This window comes from Engystomops pustulosus, chromosome 2, assembly GCF_040894005.1.
Source record: "Engystomops pustulosus chromosome 2, aEngPut4.maternal, whole genome shotgun sequence".
In the NCBI taxonomy this organism is placed as follows: domain Eukaryota; kingdom Metazoa; phylum Chordata; class Amphibia; order Anura; family Leptodactylidae; genus Engystomops; species Engystomops pustulosus.
Window position 1 is genome coordinate 154,501,033 of NC_092412.1, and position 20,205 is coordinate 154,521,237.

The window sequence follows — 20,205 nt, forward strand, 5'->3', positions numbered from 1 at the left end:
CGTGAAAAGAATGTGAGAAGATATGTCAGGTGGGAGTGTGTCAGTGCAAAGACACTTTTAAAAGGCACTTTCTGCTTGTTTATGGTACGGGGCTAACTTGCTTTACATATCTGCAAATGAAATGTGCTCTGCATACATGCAGTGCCATGACAGTTACAAGAAGTAGACAGGCAAAAAGAAGTCTTTGGCTAAAGATTGAATTGAATAAGTCCTTGGCAAACCCCTGCAAATTGCATAGAGCCGTCAATTTCATGGTAGTTAGGCAGCCCAACAACAGTTTACCTGGAGATAAAATAAGTATGCTTTCATGCATATCCTAACCTATTATATTATCATAAGTATACAATATTGCATACCATAAAGCATACCTTTAGACTCATATGACCTTCTATGCAAGATCCTTTAAAATCCTTTAAAAAAAAAACATAGTGATACCTGATGTATCTGCTATTCAAGACAATTGTAAATTCCACCCTTTGTATAACATATACTAGCACTTTTTAACCGTGCAAATATTGCTGCTACAGAATATACTCTAAAAACTCTTACAGAGACCTTCTAGGCTTACCCTTGGGCTTCCTTAAGACAAACAAGCCAATAACAATGAAAAAATGGATGGCAAAATTATGAAAATTTGGCATACTTTTTTCATGAATCCTCATAAACTCTAAGTCTCTGTGAAGTGATATGTGATCTTTGAAAAAAAGTTCTAAAAAGCAAGTGCTCTACTTTTTGACGGAGTGGTCAAAATTTCAATTTAAAATTAAGGCCTTGGGTACTGAGCTTTTAACAAGTATTGCATTTAGTATACACATATGCCATCCATAGTGTGCCATAGTGTCCTTATGTGGCATAATTGCAATCTGGCTTATAAGGCATATCTACTTACACTCACACTTATGTATATACTGGAGAAAAATTAGAGAACAATGTACGATTATTTTTTTCAGAAATAATGTAATCTCCATTGATCAAGATTTGATGGATTTTTTGTAAGGGGTACACCATGCCACAATAAACGTGATAATCATAATTAGATAATAGCAATGTAGTAAAAGAAAATGAATAAAACAAAATTTTTTTAAGGTTACAACAGTCACCAATTAGTAGGACTTGTACATTTTCAGCACATCTATAGTACATCATTAGTCACTCACAAGTCTTATGATAATGCTTCTGCCTGCAAAGGCCTATGGCCGGAACTGATCTGGCACAGGTGGACATCTGATGCAATCACATGTAGACGGTGCCGAATGAAACAACTTCAGGTCAAGTATATATATAAATATAAATAAATTATATATACAGGGCCGGCTCCAGGTTCTAGTGGGCCCCTGGGCGACAGAGCCTTAGTGGGTCCCTCCTTGGACCGCCCTCCAGTGACCACACTGCGCCCCCTCCCCCTGCGGACACACTGACCCTGGGGACACACTGATCCCCCCCCCACCCCCCCCGGGGACACACTGACCCCCCCCCCCCCTGCGGACACACTGAACCCCCCCTCCCCTGCGGACACACTGAACCCCCCCTGCTGACACAATGACCCCCTCCAGACACATTGAACCCCCCCCCCTCCCCCTGTGGACACAATGACCCCCCCTGCTGACACACTAACCCCCGCCCCCCGCGGACACCCTGACTCCCCTCCGGAAAAGAAAAAAGAAAAAATTTACCTTTCCTGGTTCCTCCGGAGCAGCGCCTGCAGCTGTCTTCGGCCTGGGCCTCCCGTAAGCGCCGGCTCTGAAGCCGGCACACGTGATCCGATGACGTCATCATGTGCGCCGGCTTCAGAGCCGTCGCATACCCTGCGGAGCGCCGCATCGTGGTAACCGGGACAGGTGAGTTGTAGATTCTGCCTCTATGCTGCGCTCCCGACCAGCACAGCATAGAGGCAGAAAAGTGATCGATCCGGATGGTGATCAATTGTACCAGTGTCTTATAGCGACACTGGTACAATTGATCCGGGGGCCCGAGTGGGCCCCTCCAGTACCCCGGGGCCCCGGCACTTGCCCGGGTTGGCCGGGTGCTGACGCCGGGCCTGTATATATATATATACATATATATATATATATATATATATATATATACACTTGAGAAAAGTTCTCAGCAGCACAACTACCAGGACCAGGCATGAGAAAGGCTCATAATGTGATGGGACGTCGCCACTCATCACCATGGAATAAAGACACCACCTTTTTACCTTATCTACCTGCGTTGGAGAGCTGCATTTTTCCATATATATATTTTTTTTTTTTTCTCAATTGGCTACCAGGGGCAGTACTGTGACTACTAGGCCTGAGTGGCAGCCCTGTGACTACTGGGAGCAGCCCTGTAACTACTGGGGGCTGCAATGGTTACATAAGTCAGCACTGTGAATATTGGAGACAGCCTTGTCACTACTGGGGAGCAGCACTGGCTACATGGGACAGCCCTGTGACTAATGGGGCTTTACTAAGAACTCTGGGGATGAACAGAACACTCTTAAAATTGGCAGAAGGTGGGGGACATGATGATAAAATGAGGAACCTAACATTTTTGTGTTGCTAAATCTTCAGGGCCCAGTTCTGACTGGAAGAAGTTGACATATATTATATGAAATGAAAGAGAAATCCTCCACCAAAGATGTTATGTGTGAGTTGCCATATATACATTTACCCCTTAATGACCTGGCCCTTTTTTGTTTTTTCTTTTTCATTTTTCACTCCCCACCTTCAAAAATCTATAACTTTTTTATTTTTACACCTAAAGAGCTCTGTTATGGCTTGTTTTTTGCATAACAATTGCATTTCATAGTGATGATATTGAATATTCCATGCCGTGTACTGGGAAGCAGGAACAAATTCCAAATGCAGTGAAAATTGTGAAAGAATGCATTTGCGTCATTTTCTTGTGGGCTTCGATTTTACGGCTTTCACTGTGCACCCCAAATGACATGCCTACTTTATTCTTTGGGTCAGTGTGAACAGGGGGATACCAAATTTGTATAGGTTTTATAATGTTTTCATACATTAACAAAAATGAAAACTTCCTGTACAAAATGTTTTTTTTAGATTTTGCCATTTTCTGCCACTAATAACTTTTTCATACTTGATGTACGGAGATGTGGGTGGTGTCATTTTGTGTGACTTTTGATGACGTTTTCATCGCTGCCATTTTTAGGACTGTATGACCTTCTGATCACTTTTTATTGAATTTTTGATATTTTTCAAAATGGCAAAAAAAAGTGCCATTTTCGACTTAGGGCGCTATTTTCCGTTGCAGGGTTAAACGCAGTGAAAAACTGTTATTATATTTTAGCTGTATGTCCATCTGACTTCTGCACAACACAACTGATGGTCCCAACCCCATTAATAAGGCAAGAATTCCCACTTATTAAACCTGACAAGGCACATCTGTGATGTGAAAACCTTCTCTGGTGACTACCTCTGGAAGCTCATCAAGAGAATGCCAAGAGTGTGCAAAGCAGCAATCAAAGCAAAAGGTGGCTATTTTGAAGAACCGAGAATAGAAGATATATTTTCAGTTGTTTCACATTTTTTTATTATGTATATAATTCCACATGTGTTAATTTATAGTTTTGATGCCTACAGTGTGAATCGACAATTTTTATTGTCATGAAAATAAAGAAAACTCTTTGAATGAGAAGTTGTGCCAAAAATGGTCTATACTGTATGTATACATATACATACATGGTCTTCATGATTAAATGGGTTGGCCAGGCTTGTTTATATATTTTTTTACCAGTGGAATGAGTAGGCTGTATAAGCAAGAGAGAAGTTGTACTTACCGCCCTATGAAGGTCCAGTACAGCAATGTGCCTCCTATCGCTGAACTGGAGCATCAGAGGTTCTGTGGCCTGTGCTTCATGGATGAACAAAGGCAATATGAATCTGCTCTTAGAATATATACAAAATAGGAAATACCTTATATACTCGAGTATAAGCCTAGTTTTTCAGCACAAAAAAATGAGCTGAAAACCCAAACTAGGCTTATACTCGAGTAAATATATATATATGTTTTACCAGGTTTTTGTGGTAAAATTAGGGGCCTCGGCTTATACTTGGGTCGGCTTATACTCGAGTATATACAGTAATCTTAAAATACTGCTATTTTATTCAGTTAGTATATATTTACAATGACTTTGAAATTTAGGAAATTGTGTGTTGTTCTCTAATTTTGATCTTCAGTAAATCAGCAATTCCCGTAAAAAAAGCCTTCTCTCTCCCAGTGTATAGGGTTTCAGCACAAATCTGCATGTCAGCAACATAAGGGTGCCCACACACAAAGGGGCACATGTACTAACAACAGTGTAGTGTGCAGAGTGCACTAGATTCAAGATTTCTTGGGCACGTTCTTCATAAATCTTGCACCTTCTGCACAGTTCCAACAGAGTGCACCACTTTTTTTTGGTGCACCTTTTTCATGGGGCATGCAACACAATGAGGCACATTTACTAAGGGTCCGCAGCCGCGAATCCGTCGGGTTTTTCCCGAATATTTCCTCTTTGCGCTGTATTTCACGGGATTGTGGCGCACGCGATAGATTTTTGGCGCAATCGCACCGACTTTCGCGCGACAGAAATCGGGGGGCGTGGCCACCGGACAACCCGAAGGATTCGGAAAAACCGCAGAATTTAAAAAGCCATTTGTGTCGCAAGATCAAGCACTCACATACACCAGAAAAAAGCAGGTGAACTCCAGCGGACCTCGGCGCAGCAGCGACACCTGGTGAATATCGGCGCACGGACCTTAGTGAATCCCGGCAGAACCCGAATCAGCGTCGGAGAACCCGCCGCTGGATCGCGACTGGACCGGGTAAGTAAATGTGCCCCAATCTGTTGGACTTTGCATCTGGTGTAGGTCCGACTGAGCACCAGAACACCCCCAAATTGTTTTGCATGATGACTAGTGCAGCCGCGCCACAAAAGGGTTGCGTGCGACACAAATGTGGCGCAGACACATCTTAAATACCTGTGCATGCAAAATCCGACAGAAAACTGGCGCATGGCCCTTAGCAAATGTGCCTCATAGTTTATTACACACAGATTTGAATTTCCATTTGGTAAATCTGCAGCATAATGAAGTAGCCGTGTAGTGAATGGAATTTATGTAAATACCCTGCACACATTGTGGAAACAGCTTTCAGTTTTGGATTTATGATCTGCCGCATTTCATTCTGTCGCTGACGGTGTTAAAATGCAATGCAACGGTTGAGCTTCGCCAGTTTCCCCTGCTACGTCAAAATTGTGGCATAAATGCATCAGGAACTAGACAATTTCAGCTGGTTGCTGATGTTTGCATAAATGGCTGATGAATTACCGATTCAATAAATTCTGCAGCCAATACACACAATAAGGGAGATTTTTCAGAGAAGAACTGTTTTAGTTGCCCATAGCAACCAATCAGAGTAGAGCTTATATTTTTACACAACTGGTTATAAAATGAAAGCACAGCTCTGATGCCATGAGCAACTAGTTATGCGCTTACACACTTCCAATAAATCTCCCCCAATATATACAGATAGCCCAAGGCTTAGATTTCAAAGTCATTGCCTGATGTACACTTTTACATATATGTCTAAAGGGAACCTGTCACCAGGGATCTTATTTTCATTAATGACAGGTTACAGAAGCCCATTACAGCTGCATTGCAAATATGCCTTACTGCTTTCTCTAAACATTTTATATGACAATATAATTGTGTATTATAACTTACCTGGTACCCTGGCACAATCCTCTGTGTAGTCCCAGGGGTTGGGCTTTGGTTTGGACGCATTTCAAAAAATAACATGTGACTTGTCTGTACTGCAGACTGCTCAGCTCTTGGCCCCCACATTTCTGCTCCTGTATAGCTCCTGTAACAACTAAGATGTGAACTGGCCTTAGCCATAAAGTCTACTAAAACTTTGACTTCCATCCAGCAGATGTCAGTACATTGCCTTGTAATCAACCATTCTACATTGAGCAGAAGGATGGAATAGAGAAGAGACTGGATTAAAAGACCCAACAAACCATCCTCTTATGGCTATATGCCAAGTAAAGACAATTTCATGGTATTTTCCTATTTACCTATTTATGTATATAACTTTATTGAAAGACAGAAAGATAAAAAACAAGGATTATTCAGTTCTCTTTAAGCACAGTTGAAATAAAAACAGTATACATTCCAATTAGTGGCCCTTAAAATTGGTGAAACATTACAATTTTGCCTGTGATATCACTAGTTATTTATTTCCTTTAACTCATGACAGTCCTTTGGGTGCTACATGGTTATTAGTAATCTATTTAGGTACAACTTACATTTGTGTATGTGCTATCCTAGGGATCTCCCATATGTGAATAGTTTTAATTATGTCTGTTAAAGGGAAAATTTCTGCTCTCTAAGGATTTGCTCACATGGCTTTATTTTACTGAGAGAACGACAACACATAATAGTCAGCGGGTCAATTCCATTTTGATGGGACAATCGGCCAGTGCAGAGAATTTTGTGACATAAACTACATGGGGCATATTTATGAGGACCTCTGCACAACACCAGTGGCGCAGAGGCCCTGCAATAATCGCAAATGCTAGCTTATTGCTAGCTTTTGCAATTATTTGCCCCGATCCGCCACCTTCACGCCAGTGGGGCGTGAAGGGGCGTGAAGGGGGGGGGGCGCCGGTGTTACAGTCCCCACGCCTGCGCACTCGCTGCTGCCGGCGACTTTTCATATGTGAAAAGCCGCCGGCTGCCCCGATGCATCGAGATGAAGCAGTGGATTGGAGACTGTCTAATGTAGCGCACACACAAGTTCAGATGGATACATCATATAGGGTAAGGTATAACATTTATTGGTAATCTCGGAACACAAAGCGTTTCGGAGTATCGAGGACTCCTTTCTTAAGTGAAGTGAGACTTAAACGCTGAGCAGTTCCAGTTCAGTTCCGGTTGTTAGTGTTTGGGCTAAACTGTCCGGCCAGTTGGACACATCAATCTCCGTATTTTTCGGACGCTTCTTATAGACCAGCGGTGGCGAACCTATGGCACGCGTGCCAGAGAGGGCACGCAAAGCCCTCACTGCTGGCACGCGCCCCATCCTCCCAACCACTGCCAGGTGCGGACAACCACTGTCCACACCTGGTTGTCATGGCTGTTAGCAGTAGCACTGCCTGCTGTCACTCTGATCACTGCAGCGCATAGGACGGTAAGCATCACCGCGCTGGCAGCGTAATGATGTCATTACGCTGCCAGCGCTGGGCAACCTTACTCCGTGTGCGCTGCAGTGATCAGCCGGAGGAATGAGTCTGAGGTGAGTGTATTTATTTATTTTTTTAATTCAGCGCATCCATCCTGCCTGCTCCCGCACCTCCCATAAAACTCTGCCCGCAACCGGGTCGAAACTCACGGCACAATCTACGCCCGCTACCACAAGTCCCCCCCGCGCGCCCGAACCCCAGCCTGTTATGCCCGCTACCGCAACCCGCCACCCCCCCCCCCCCCCGCAAGAACTCCGGCCGCTCTCACTCCCCCCCCGCTCAACTCCGGTCACTGCCCCCCATCACCCCCTCCCCTGGAACTCATGCCTCATAACCACACTGAACCGAACTCCAGATGCTGCACCCCCCCCCCCCCCCTGGAACAACAGACACCTGAGCAAGAGTAAGTAACATATGTATTTTTATTTATGTATTTATGTATATGCATATTATATTATAAATTTGTATGTGCATTTACACTCACCGGCCACTTTATTAGGTACACCTGTCCAACTGCTTGTTAACACTTAATTTCTAATCAGCCAATTACATGGCGGCAACTCAGTGCATTTAGACATGTAGACATGGTCAAGACAATCTCCTGCAGTTCAAACCGAGCATCAGTATGGGGAAGAAAGGTGATTTGAGTGCCTTTGAACGTGGCATGGTTGTTGGTGCCAGAAGGGCTGGTCTGAGTATTTCAGAATCTGCTGATCTACTGAGATTTTCACGCACAACCATCTCTAGGGTTTACAGAGAATGGTCCGAAAAAGAAAAAACATCCAGTGAGCGGCAGTTCTGTGGGCGGAAATGCCTTGTTGATGCCAGAGGTCAGAGGAGAATGGGCAGACTGGTTCAAGCTGATAGAAAGACAACAGTGACTCAAATCACCACCCATTACAACCAAGGTAGGCAGAAGAGCATCTCTGAATGCACAGTACGTCTAACTTTGAGGCAGATGGGCTAGAGCAGCAGAAGACCACACCGGGTGCCACTCCTTTCAGCTAAGAACAGGAAACTGAGGCTACAATTTGCACAAGCTCATCGAAATTGGACAGTAAAAGATTGGAAAAATGTTGCCTGGTCTGATGAGTCTCGATTTCTGCTGCGACATTCTGATGGTAGGGTCAGAATTTGGCGTCAACAGCATGAAAGCATGGATCCATCCTGCCTTGTATCAACGGTTCAGGCTGGTGGTGGTGTCATGGTGTGGGGAATATTTTCTTGGCACTCTTTGGGCCCCTTGGTACCAATTGAGCATCGTTGCAACGCCACAGCCTACCTGAGTATTGTTGCTGACCATGTCCATCCCTTTATGACCACAATGTACCCAACATCTGATGGCTACTTTCAGCAGGATAATGCGCCATGTCATAAAGCTGGAATCATCTCAGACTGGTTTCTTGAACATGACAATGAGTTCACTGTACTCAAATGGCCTCCACAGTCACCAGATTCGCATCATGGATGTGCAGCCGACAAATCTGCAGCAACTGTGTGATGCCATCATGTCAATATGGACCAAAATCTCTGAGGAATGCTTCCAGCACCTTTTTGAATCTATGCCACGAAGAATTGAGGCAGTTCTGAAGGCAAAAGGGGGTCCAACCCGTTACTAGCATGGTGTACCTAATAAAGTGGCCGTTGAGTGTATATATTTATACCTGTGTGAGGGCTTATTTTTTGCGTAACATATTTTACTTCTCATTTATTATTCCATGTTGTGTACTGGGAAGCTGGATTGTGCTGGGAAGCTGGAAGTACTGGGAAGTACTGGGAAGCTGGATTGTGCGCTCCAAATCATTTGTGTCCTTTATTCTTTGGTTCGGTCCTATCGCAGTGATACCAGATTTGTAGGTTTTATTGTGTTTTAATACTTTTTCTATAATTAAAACAGTGTACGAAAAAGAAAATAGTTTCGCCATCTTGTGACGCTAATAACTTTAGTGCACGGAGCTGGGGAGATTTGGGTTTTTTTGCTTAATGAGCCGTTGTTTTCATTGCTACCATTTTGAGGACTGCGTGACCTTTTGATAACTTTTTATTACTCTTTTATGTGATGTAAAATGGTGTAAAAGTGGCGTTTCAGTGTGTATAGGACTGCTGTAATCCGAGCTCAGAGAGTCCTGTGTAAATTGATTCTAAACTAAACCGTCAGTTTTCTGGTTAAATTGCCGTACTGGCACTTTGCGATAAGTAATTAGGTTTTGGGTTGCAGTTTGGGCACTCGGTCTCTAAAAGGTTCGCCATCACTGTTATAGACTATAAGAACTGACAACCGGAACTGAACTGGAACTGCTTAGCGTTTAAGTCTCACTTCACTTGAGAAAGGAGTCCTCGATACTCCGAAACGCGTTGTGTTCCGAGATTACCAATAAATGATATACCTTACCCTATATGATGTATCCATCTGAACTTGTGTGTGCGCCACATTAGACAGTCTCCAATCCACTGCTTCATACTTCGATCCTGACCGTCCTGGCAACCGTGTCTCGATGTTCACTTTCTGAAGGCAGCACCCCCACCCATACAAGTGAGCATTAACCAGCGTTGTGCCTAATAAAGCACAACTCCATCCGGTGAGCCTCAGTCCATTTAATTATCTGTAACATCACCAGCTATGTTTAACTAAAATTACTACTCTGTGAGCGCTACCCAGTCCATGCACCAATACCTGATGCGCGCCGTACTATTACGGCGCGCATCGGGAAAGGGTTAAAGGATATCTACCAGATGATGCTAGATCATTATAACTTACCTTCCCATCCTGTCTCCGCTTTCACCAAGCTCCATTTCTCATAACTTTGTATAGCAGCATTTCTGAAAAAAATCATTTTATAACATGAAAATCAGCTGTAATATCATTTATTCCCCACTCCGGGGAAGCTGTCACCGTCCAAAGATCTGCCGATTTGATGCCCACCGTGAGATTTGAAAAGAGAGCCAGCGGCTCTCAGAACGCTCTCAGGGCTCTCAGGTTTATTACTGTTTTAGCTCCTATAACTCAGTAATGGTCAGTTTAATATTCCAGAGTGTGGACGGGGACTCTCTAAGCAGACACATTGGGGCTTATTTACTAAGGGTCCCGCGGGAGCATTTCCGTTGGGTTTTCCGACTTTACAGGGATTACACCGCCAGGACAGGGTTTTAAAAGGGGATTGTGTCGCAATCACGCTGGCTTTCATGCAACACAAACCGGGGGGCAGGCCATTGGGCGATCCGATGGATTCGGACAAACCGCGGGATAGAACTTTTAAATTGTGTCACAAGCCAAGCACTTACATATACCGGGAAGAAGAAAGTGAACTCCGGCGGACCTGATCAGGGAAGCGAAAGATGCAGGATATCGGGTGCACATTCCTAGTGAATCTCGGCAGCTGTGCATTCTTGTCCGGGAATGCACCTCGGGGATCGCGCAGGGACTGGTAAGTAAATCTCCCCCATTGTGATCCCTGCGTTCTGGCAATGTGGAAAGATTATCAGGGTCCAGGTTTAGCTACACTTTCCTTTAGCTTCTGAACATTCACTAGTATCTTACACATAGAAAAAGAGAGATGAGATAGATCAGAGATGAGAGATGATGAAATTTTATGAGATGGATATAACACACAATGACACTTTACTAACTAGTGATGAGAATTACAGCTCTTCTTAGTGAGCTGTCTCATTAGACTTTGCACACTAAGAAGAGCCATCTCTTCTGGCTCCTGAATGGCTCCCTATAAAATATATAATAGGGAGCCCCAGCACTCCATCGGGATAAAAGGGACGTGGTGAGCTGGTTAGGAGTGGGGCTAAGTGAGCCATCAGCTCACTGATGGGAGCCAACTCCCGTCGTTCATGAACAAGAACATCACTATTAATAGCTCAGCTATAACACACAGTGAGCTCTGCTATGTGCCTCCTTCCCCTGCTATAAAGATCTTATCTGTAGCTTGTAAAGTAAGTCTGGGCAGGCTGCTTGCTGGCAATAAGTGTCTGTGTATGTCTGTGTTGGAACTTGTCTTGTAATGGAGGGGTGGAGCTCACACTCCATCCAGCAGACAGAAGAATAAATTCATGAGAAGAATCTGTCCTGCCTAATCATAAAAATCTGAAGATTTACGGTTGGATCCAGGGAAACTGAAATTGTAAACACCAGGACTGATAGAAACAGGTTAGAATTATATATGTGAAATGCTGTATTTTTGTTAATGTCATTGAATTAGAGAATGTGTTATTTTGTTATCCTGAGTATATTTAAGGCACATAGTACATTCCATAACTCTTACTTTCACAACTGAGTTCCCCTCCATTTGTGTAATATCCACTGCTAAAGCTTACCTGGCTCTCAGCCAACAAATCCTGGTCAAGTCCTTGAGTGATGCCTCTATTTAAATCCCAATGTGTGTATAACACTCACTTCAGCCCCTGCTCGTGATAATCCATTTCTTCCCTTGACACATCCTCCACAATACTAACCCTACATTTCTGATGCCGACTCACAGAACAGAAAACCGTACGCCTGCATGATGAGCTGTACACCCTAGTTGTGAGCCTAGTTGGAAGCGCATGTGCAGTTCGCTGCGAGGTGCTTTGTGCCGCTAAGCAGCTCACTGTGAGGGTGTACGGCTCACCGTGCAGCCGTGAGGTTTCTGGTGCGGTGAGCCGATGTCAGAAAGGGAGGCATAGTCAATGGGAGGACGTGGGAGGGGAAGAACAGGCGGGGCTGGACTGAGTGTCATGAAAATTGCCAAGTGAACATTGTGATTTGAGTATCACTCCAAGACTTGACCAAGACCAGCTAGCCAGGTATGTTTTAGCAGTGGATATTGCACAAACGGAGGGGAACTCAGTTGTGAAAGTAATAGTTATGGAAAGTAAGAGTTATCGAGTTATGGAATGTACTATGCAGTGAAATTTAGCCTTCTAGTGACAGGTTCCCTTTAAGTTTACAGGCATATAGAGGAACAATTTATGGATATGGGCAATGCTTTCTTATGGCAGTTTATGAAAATATATTTAGTTTTGGGGGTTAATTTGTTCTCCTTAAGATGCAGAAGCTCAGATCTACAGAATCTGTATTTGGTTTATATTAAAAAAGCCCCTAGAATATTTTTCTGCAACTTGCATGTAGTTACGTAAACAGCAAACTATTACATCATTATCTGCCTGTATTGTTAGGACTACAGGCAGTGCATTGTAAATTCTGAATCTAATCCGGCACCACCCTTCACTCACTGCTGGATCTTCTGGATCTCCTTGTGTGGGGTTGTGCTGGACTCTGACCTCTCTTTTTCACCATATATTCAATCTATTGCTCGCTCTTGCCGGATGCATCTCAGAAACATCTCCAGAATCCGGCCGTTTCTGACATTTGAAACTTCTAAAATGCTAATTGTTGCACTTATTCACTCTCGACTAGACTACTGTAACTCCCTACTAGTTGGTCTTCCACTCTCTAAACTCTCTCCTCTACAATCTATTCTTAATGCAGCAGCCAGGCTCGTCTTTCAGGCCAAACGCTACACGGATGCCTCCAGTTTGTGCCAATCACTGCACTGGCTACCTGTCTCCTTCCGTATTCACTTTAAAATAATAACCCTCATCCACAAAGCTCTGAATAATGCTGCACCTCCCTATCTCTCTTCTCTCATCTCAGTCTATCGCCCTTCCCGTGCTCTTCGATCTGCCAGTGACATTAGATTAATCTCTACCTTAATTCGAACCTCCCATGCACGTCTCCAGGACTTCTCCCGAGTTGCACCAATTCTCTGGAATGCCCTTCCCCAGACTCTGAGACTAATACCCACCCTCCAAAGCTTCAAACGTGCTCTTAAAACCCATCTCTTTAGGCAAGCCTATCACACTCGCTAACCGCATGAAATGTCAACTCTCCCTTTACTAATCCATCCTATGTACTATCCTATCTGTTATCTGGCAAACAGCTGATATATACCAAGCTCCAGGCTTCTCTGCAGTCTTTTTCACCTAGGACCCTGTAAATAAGATGGCGGCTAATGGCTGGTTCAAGCAGCAACATCGTTGTTTAGTAAATTACTTATTAAATTATTTTATATTGTTCCCTTATAAAGAATGGCTGGACCATTATACAACCTCTTGTGTCACCCCCTCATCCTCATAGTCTGTAAGCTCTTGTGAGCAGAGCCCTCACTCCTATTGTTCTATATGACTGTTTGTTCTTTGTAATGTAATATAGTTGTATATGTCCCCTATGATTTGTAAAGCGCTACGTAATTTGATGGCGCTATATAAATAAAGATTATTATTATTCGTCCAGCATTCCCAGGTTTCCTCAGTGTGTCTATTCTCCAAAGTTCTTCCGAGTTCCCGTGTTCCTGTGGCGTTCCCGTGTTCCTGTGATGTTCCTGTGGCGTTCCCGTGTTCCTGTGGCACTCCTTATATACAAAAAAGGTCCACAAGACTTCACTGAGACCCATTTGTCTAAAACTTAACTTTTATTAAAGACAAATTGTAAAAAATGTTGGTGTATTGGTGCAGTTTATACAAGACTTGATTGGTGAGCTACAACTAAGGTTAAAAATCTACAGTTTAGTGGTGTGGACCTAATAGGTATATCCAGTAACCTACTAAGGACAGATATAGATCTCGGACATGCACTGTAAGAAGGACTAACCACCAGCAGGGGTCACTGAAGAGAAAGTGTGTACCACACAATTCATATTACACAACTATGTAGCAAAGTATGTTTATAAATAAACAACACTTGCCTGTAGAGGATAGGTAACCAAATGACCTGCCTCTAGAACAGGAGTAGGGAACCTATGGCTCAGGAGCCAGGTATGGCTCTTTCGTTGGCTGCATCTAGCTCTCAGACAGATCTTTGATAAATAGCTGCTATGTGTGTTTTAGGCTGATCACTGGACATAGGCAGCGACATTACCGCCATCGCCGGCATCATCTAAGCCTGGGTCAAAGAGAAGAGTGTGGGAGTGATGAGGAGCTGGCTGCAGGGAGCACTGGCAAGTGATTTTTTTTTTTTTTGCTGTGACTACCTATTTACTGGGGGGCATGTGTTGTGGCTATCGATCTACTTGGGGGCATATGCTGGGGCTACCAATCTACTGGGAGAATGTGCTGTGGCTACCTATCTACTGGGAGTATTTGCTGTAGCTACCTATCTATTGGGGGTATGTGCTGGGGCTACCTATCTAATGGGAGTATGTGCTGTGGCTACCTATATAATGGGGGCGTGTGCTGTGGCTACCTATCTCCTTGGGGGCATGTGCTGTGGCTACCTATATACTGGGGGACATATGCTATGGCTACCTATCTACTGGGGGCACGTGCTGTGGCTACCTATCTACTGGGAGTATGTGCTGTGGCTACCCATCTACTGGGGATATGTGCTGGGGCTACCTATATACTGGGACGCATGTGCTGTGACTACCTATCTACTGGGGGACATATGCTATGGCTACCTATCTACTGAGGGCATGTGCTGTGGCTACCTATCTACTGGGAGTATGTGCTGTGGCTACCCATCTACTGGGGATATGTGCTGGGGCTACCTATATACTGGGACGCATGTGCTGTGACTACCTATCTACTGGGAAGCATGTGCTGTGGCTACCTATATACTGGGTGGCATGTGCTGTAGCTACCTATTTACTTGGGGGCATGTGCTGTGGCTTCCTATTTGCTAGGAGTATGTGCTGTAGCTACCTATATACTGGTGGTATGTGCTGGGACTACCTATCTACTGGGAGGCATGTGGTGGGTGTCAGGATTTGGAGTGGGGAACCCCCTGGATCACCGCGGACAATGATGTAAGTAGGACCGGAATCTAAGTGGCACCCAGTCTTCACCAGAGCCCGCCGCAAAGCAGGATGGTCTTGCTACAGCGTGGTACAACCAGGTCATTTCACAGGCACAACTTGTCTACGGTGGTTCCAAGGTCGAGGTACAGGAACACTAGGCAGTCTCGTGGTCAGGAACAGACAGACTGTCAAGACAGGCGGCAATGATACGTAGTCGGGGATGGCTGGCAGCGAAGGAGAAGAATCAGGAACAGGTCCGGGGTCACAATGGGAGGTCAATACTTGGGAAGGCAACACTGTGGAAAGCTTCCTCATAGGCATGAAGCACTAAGATCCGACGGGGAATGCTGGGGGCCGCCGTTCTTTATAGGAACCCGGGAAGTTGGCAGCGCCAATCAGCGGCACACTGGCCCTTTAAATCCTTGAGTGCCGGAGCGTGCTGGCCAGCTGGGACGGGATCCGGAAAGTGGTGAGTTGAGTGAGCTCAGAAAGGGGCGCCGCCACGGAGAACGGCACAGGTGTGCCTGCGATCTGACACTGGGACTACCTATCTACTGGGGCGCATGTGCATATGGTATGGCTCTTACGGAATAACATTTTAAAATATGTGGCGTTCATGGCTCTCACAGCCAAAAAGGTTCCTGACCCATGCTCTACAAGGTGCCTAGCTATTACTTCAAAGCCAGAAGCACCAAGTTGGTAATTTGTCCCCACTTGGTGACATTCATAATAGACCGTAAACTGTATCAAATTTGAACGTGATGAGTCCTATGTGCGGGATTACCACTGCCAATTCCACTGGTGCATATGTATACTAAATGTGCTGTGCGGCTATTCTGGTACCGCACACATTAGTACTAAGATGATAGGACTGGTGGAGATTGTCCCTATATGCAGCACGTGCTGCCATGTATAGTTGTCCCTGATCTATAAGTCCTAAACAAATGTATCAAGGAGGTGACAATTCATGCCACTACACTAGCTCTGCTAAATAAAAAAGAGACAATTATAGACCCCCCACAATTGTTTCGCCAACTAAGTGGCGTCTTCAGGGTTGCCCGGGCTATATCATATATATGTCCCCCCCCAACATGTTTCGCCAACTAAGTGGCGTCTTCAGGGGTGCCGGGATATATAGCCCCGGCACCCCTGAAGACACCACTTAGTTGGCGAAATATGTCAGGGGGGCTATAACTGTCTCTTTTTCCACCATTGTGTTTCCTGTGGCATTCCTGTGGTGGTCCTGAATCCCGGTGGTCATCTTTAGGTCCTGCCATCCCGAGGTCCTGCCATCCAGAGGTCCCACTTTGCGGGGGGCTCTGGCTAAGACCAGGGGCCACTTGGATTCCGGCCCCGGGTTGCGGCTAGTACCATCATCCCCCGCGGTTGTCCAGGGAGTCCACAGAATTTAGCCTCAAGATACTCTCCCACACCCCCGTGTGTGACATGCAGGTACTGACAAACATGCAGAAAGCGGAAATGGCATCTGTGGATGTTGACTGTACATGATAAAGAGTAGTTTTATGAACTTTTAGCCTGGGGTAATCATGTGGGGTAAGCATAAGCAAATAAACAAACACTCTTGTCTGAAGTTGGCCTCATATAAAGAAAAGTGAGGTCTTGGGGGACATGTATCTTAGCTCTCTCCATGCACAGCGGGTGTCGGCTATATAATATAGCTGACACCTGCCTATTACTGCTGTGGTCTGTGCTGGCCCCGATCGCGATAGTTAACCTGTTAAGTGCCGCGGTTGAACCCGAGTGCAGCACCTAACTCACCATTTTATGGGTGCCGCCATCTTGGATGGCCGATCACTGCTCCCTCGTCATCAGAGGGCGGGTATTGGTTGCCATTGCCGCCTACATTGTCATTGAGACTTGTAGGCTTGTCATGTGTAATGATCTCTAATAGCCAGCATATGGCAGGCTATAAGAGATCAGCAGTAAAATTGCTAAATACTTCAATACAGTAGCATTGCAGTATATAATTTTAGCAATCAGACCCTGCAGGACCATGGAGGGTCTGAAATAATGGCTAAAAAAAAAAAATAAATATCAAAAAATATTTAAAAAATGTAAAAAAAGTAAAAGTTTAAATCAACCCCCTTTCCCTAGATAACATACAGAGTATAAAAATAAGTAAACAGTAAAAATCATAAACATGATAGGTATCGCTGCATCCCAAAATGCCCGTTGTATCAAACTATAAAAAAAGATTATTCCTGGCCGTGAACACTGTAACGGAAAATAGTGCCTAAATGTCCAAATTGCCACTTTTCCCCCATTTTTCCATCCAAGAATATTTTAATAAAAAATTATCAAACGGTCATAAAGGTCCAGATTAGTATAAATTAAAACCACAGCATGTACTGTGAAAAAGGAAAATCATTTTTAAAGTACAAAAGATCTAAATTTTCTAAAATCTATTAAAACCCAATAAAACCTTTATAAATTTGATGTCCCTGTGATCATACTGACCCAAAGAATAAAGTGAAAGTGAGACTCTAGACTCCAGACTCTACCTCCAGCAGACCCCAGGTAAATTGAGACCTAGGTTCTAAGCACATTGTCAGCACCCAGGGATCACAAGGTGTTTGCCTCGAGAGTCCCTGCCCGTATTCTGGAATTTTACACTGACCATCACTGAGTTATATCAGCTAAAACATCAATACAACTGTGTAAAGTAATTGGTTAAAAATGATTTCTTGTGTAAACATCACTTGGGGGATACCATTTGAGAAATTTCTTTCATGGACTAACCCTTTTAAACAAGTAAGATTTTGGTGAAGTGTGTACTGTATATATATTTCCCTTCCTCCAGTGCTAATTTTTACCATTCTTAATGTTCTGTCTCAAAAGTATAATTATTTTATACAGAGGGGAAAGGTTTGGACATAAAAATACAAGAGAGACTTTTTTTCAGACAGCATGGCACCCAAGAATGATGCCTTAAGAAGAACTCTTTGGATACATCTGGATTATGCAAAATAGAATCTGCAGCAAAAGACTTCATGAGTCTTGATGGCTATCTATGCTCCTGGGAGTAAATTTTTTTGCATTCATCCCGTCTTTGAGGCTACAATATATGATAAATTTAGGATAAATTCATTCAAAGTTGCCAAAGCCAAGAATCTCTAAATAACAAATGGCCACTCTAAAACTACCTTCAGTTTGTTTGGATCCATTTGCAGCTTTAATGGGGTTCTCCAGTCATCAAAAGATCACGAGAATGGAGTCCATTGCAACCGAGATGACTGGAGCAGCCAGTCGCGCATGCACTCGTCTATCGTGCATGCACTTATCTATCTCAGTCAGCACCGTAGAGATGAATGGAGCAGCCAGTTGTGCATGCGTGGGCTGCTCCATTCATCTCTAGGGAGTCGAATGAGATAGATGAGTGCAGTGCTTGGCTATCTATGTAAGAGCCATAGAGATGAACGCAGGACTGTCACGGGTGCTCCCGCGATCCCTGTCTCGGATCGCGGGCGCATCCGTGCTCCCCCGTTTGCCCCCGCTGCAGGCCGGTCTCTTCACTCACCTCTCCTGGCTCCTGCTCTTCCCCGGACTGCTGTGCGCGCGTCCCCGCCTCCTAGGGCGCGCGCGCGGCTCCTGCCGAAAATTTAAAGGGCCAGCGCACCGCTAATTGGTGCACTGGCTGAACCTCACCTTTAAGAAACCTGCCTCTTCCTGTGTCCCCTGCTAGATCTTTGTGCCTCATAGCCTTAGAGAAATCTTCCAAGCGAGTATTCCTGCGTTCCTGTGTATTCCTGAGTATTCCTGTGTTCCTGTGTATTCCTGTGTGTTCCCGCTCCTGAGTCCTGTGTTGCCGTGTTACCTGAGTTCCTCCGTGTTGCTGTGTTCCGTGTGCCTGTGTTCCCGTTCCCACCTGCCTGGACCTCCTGTTGCTGAACCCGGACTTGGACCTGACGTTGCATCTCTGCCGCCTGCCCTGACCTCGGCTGCCACCGTGGGCTAGTCACACCTGGGAACGACCTAGTGGTATCCTGCCGCAGCAAGTCCAACCCGCTTTGCGGCGGGCTCTGGTTAATACCAGGTGCCGCTAGGCTCCAGTTCCGGGTGTTGGCTAGTTACATCTCCCGCGGTGGTCCAGAGGATCCACTGATCCTAACAGTAAGATCCGGCCATGGATCCCGCCGAGGTTCCGCTTCCCACTCGACCAAACTTTGCCGCCATAGTGGTCCAGCAATTCCGGGAGACTGCCGCTCAACGCGAACAGCTGGATCAAGTCACCACCATGCTGCAACAGCTGCTAGCCGCCCAGCAACAGCAACAGGTTCCCGTGTCTGCTCCCGGTCTGCCTTCCTGCTGCTGAACCACGACTACGGCTGTCTATGCCCAGCAAATTTGACGGAGACCCCAAACAGTGCAGGGGTTTTATTACTCAATGCTCCCTACAAATAAAACTTATGCCTTCGCAATTTGTCACGGAGCGTTCCAAGGTGGCATTTTTCGTCAGTCTTCTCTCTGGGAAGGCCCTGGCCTGGGCCACTCCTCTTTGGGACAGAGGCGACCCAGTCACGGCTACTCTTGCGGCTTTTCTGGCGGAGTTCCGGGCCATTTTTGAGGAACCAGCACGGGCTTCTTCTGCAGAGACTGCGTTGTTGAACCTGCGCCAAGGCAACTCATCTGTGGGAGAGTATGCTGTTCAGTTCCGCACCCTGGCCTCTGAACTTGCCTGGAACGATGCAGCTCTCATCGCCACCTTTAAGAAGCAGGTCAAAGATGCGCTGGCGGCTCGGGATCTACCGTCAACTCTGGGTGGTCTCATCACACTGGCCACTCGGATAGATGTCCGGTTTAAGGTATGCGCCGAGGAACTTCGCTGTGAGCATCCTCAAGCTCAGGTAAGATGTTTTCCTCGCCTCGCACCTGCCTTCCAAAGACCGCTCCAGCCTCCGCCTGTATCGTCTGCTGAGGAACCCATGCAGGTGGACAGAATCCGGCTCTCTCTACAAGAGCGTTCCAGAAGACGACAGGAGAACCTTTGTCTGTATTGTGCCAGTCTAGGGCACTTCATCGGGACTTGTCCTGTTCGTCCCCAACGTCCGGGAAACGCCAGCACCTAGGGCTCTTGGGAGAAGCGTCCCTAGGTGTGTGCCAAGCTTCTCCACGTCTGATTATTCCTGTGCTCCTCAGCGTAGACACCGGCACCCAGATTCAAGTTTCTGC

General features: G+C 45.4%; 1 long non-coding RNA gene across 4 annotated transcripts in view; it reads right to left on the reverse strand.

Moving 5' to 3' along the window:
- Positions 1 to 20,205, reverse strand: part of LOC140118736 (uncharacterized) — a 150,615-nt gene that overhangs the window by 109,719 nt on the left and 20,691 nt on the right. For all 4 annotated transcript variants that reach the window (XR_011853246.1, XR_011853245.1, XR_011853248.1 and 1 more), the window contains exons 2-3: positions 9,993 to 10,054; positions 5,715 to 5,862 (exon numbers count right to left, since the gene is read on the reverse strand). This is a non-coding gene — a long non-coding RNA (uncharacterized lncRNA). The remainder of the gene's footprint in view (positions 1 to 5,714; positions 5,863 to 9,992; positions 10,055 to 20,205) is intronic.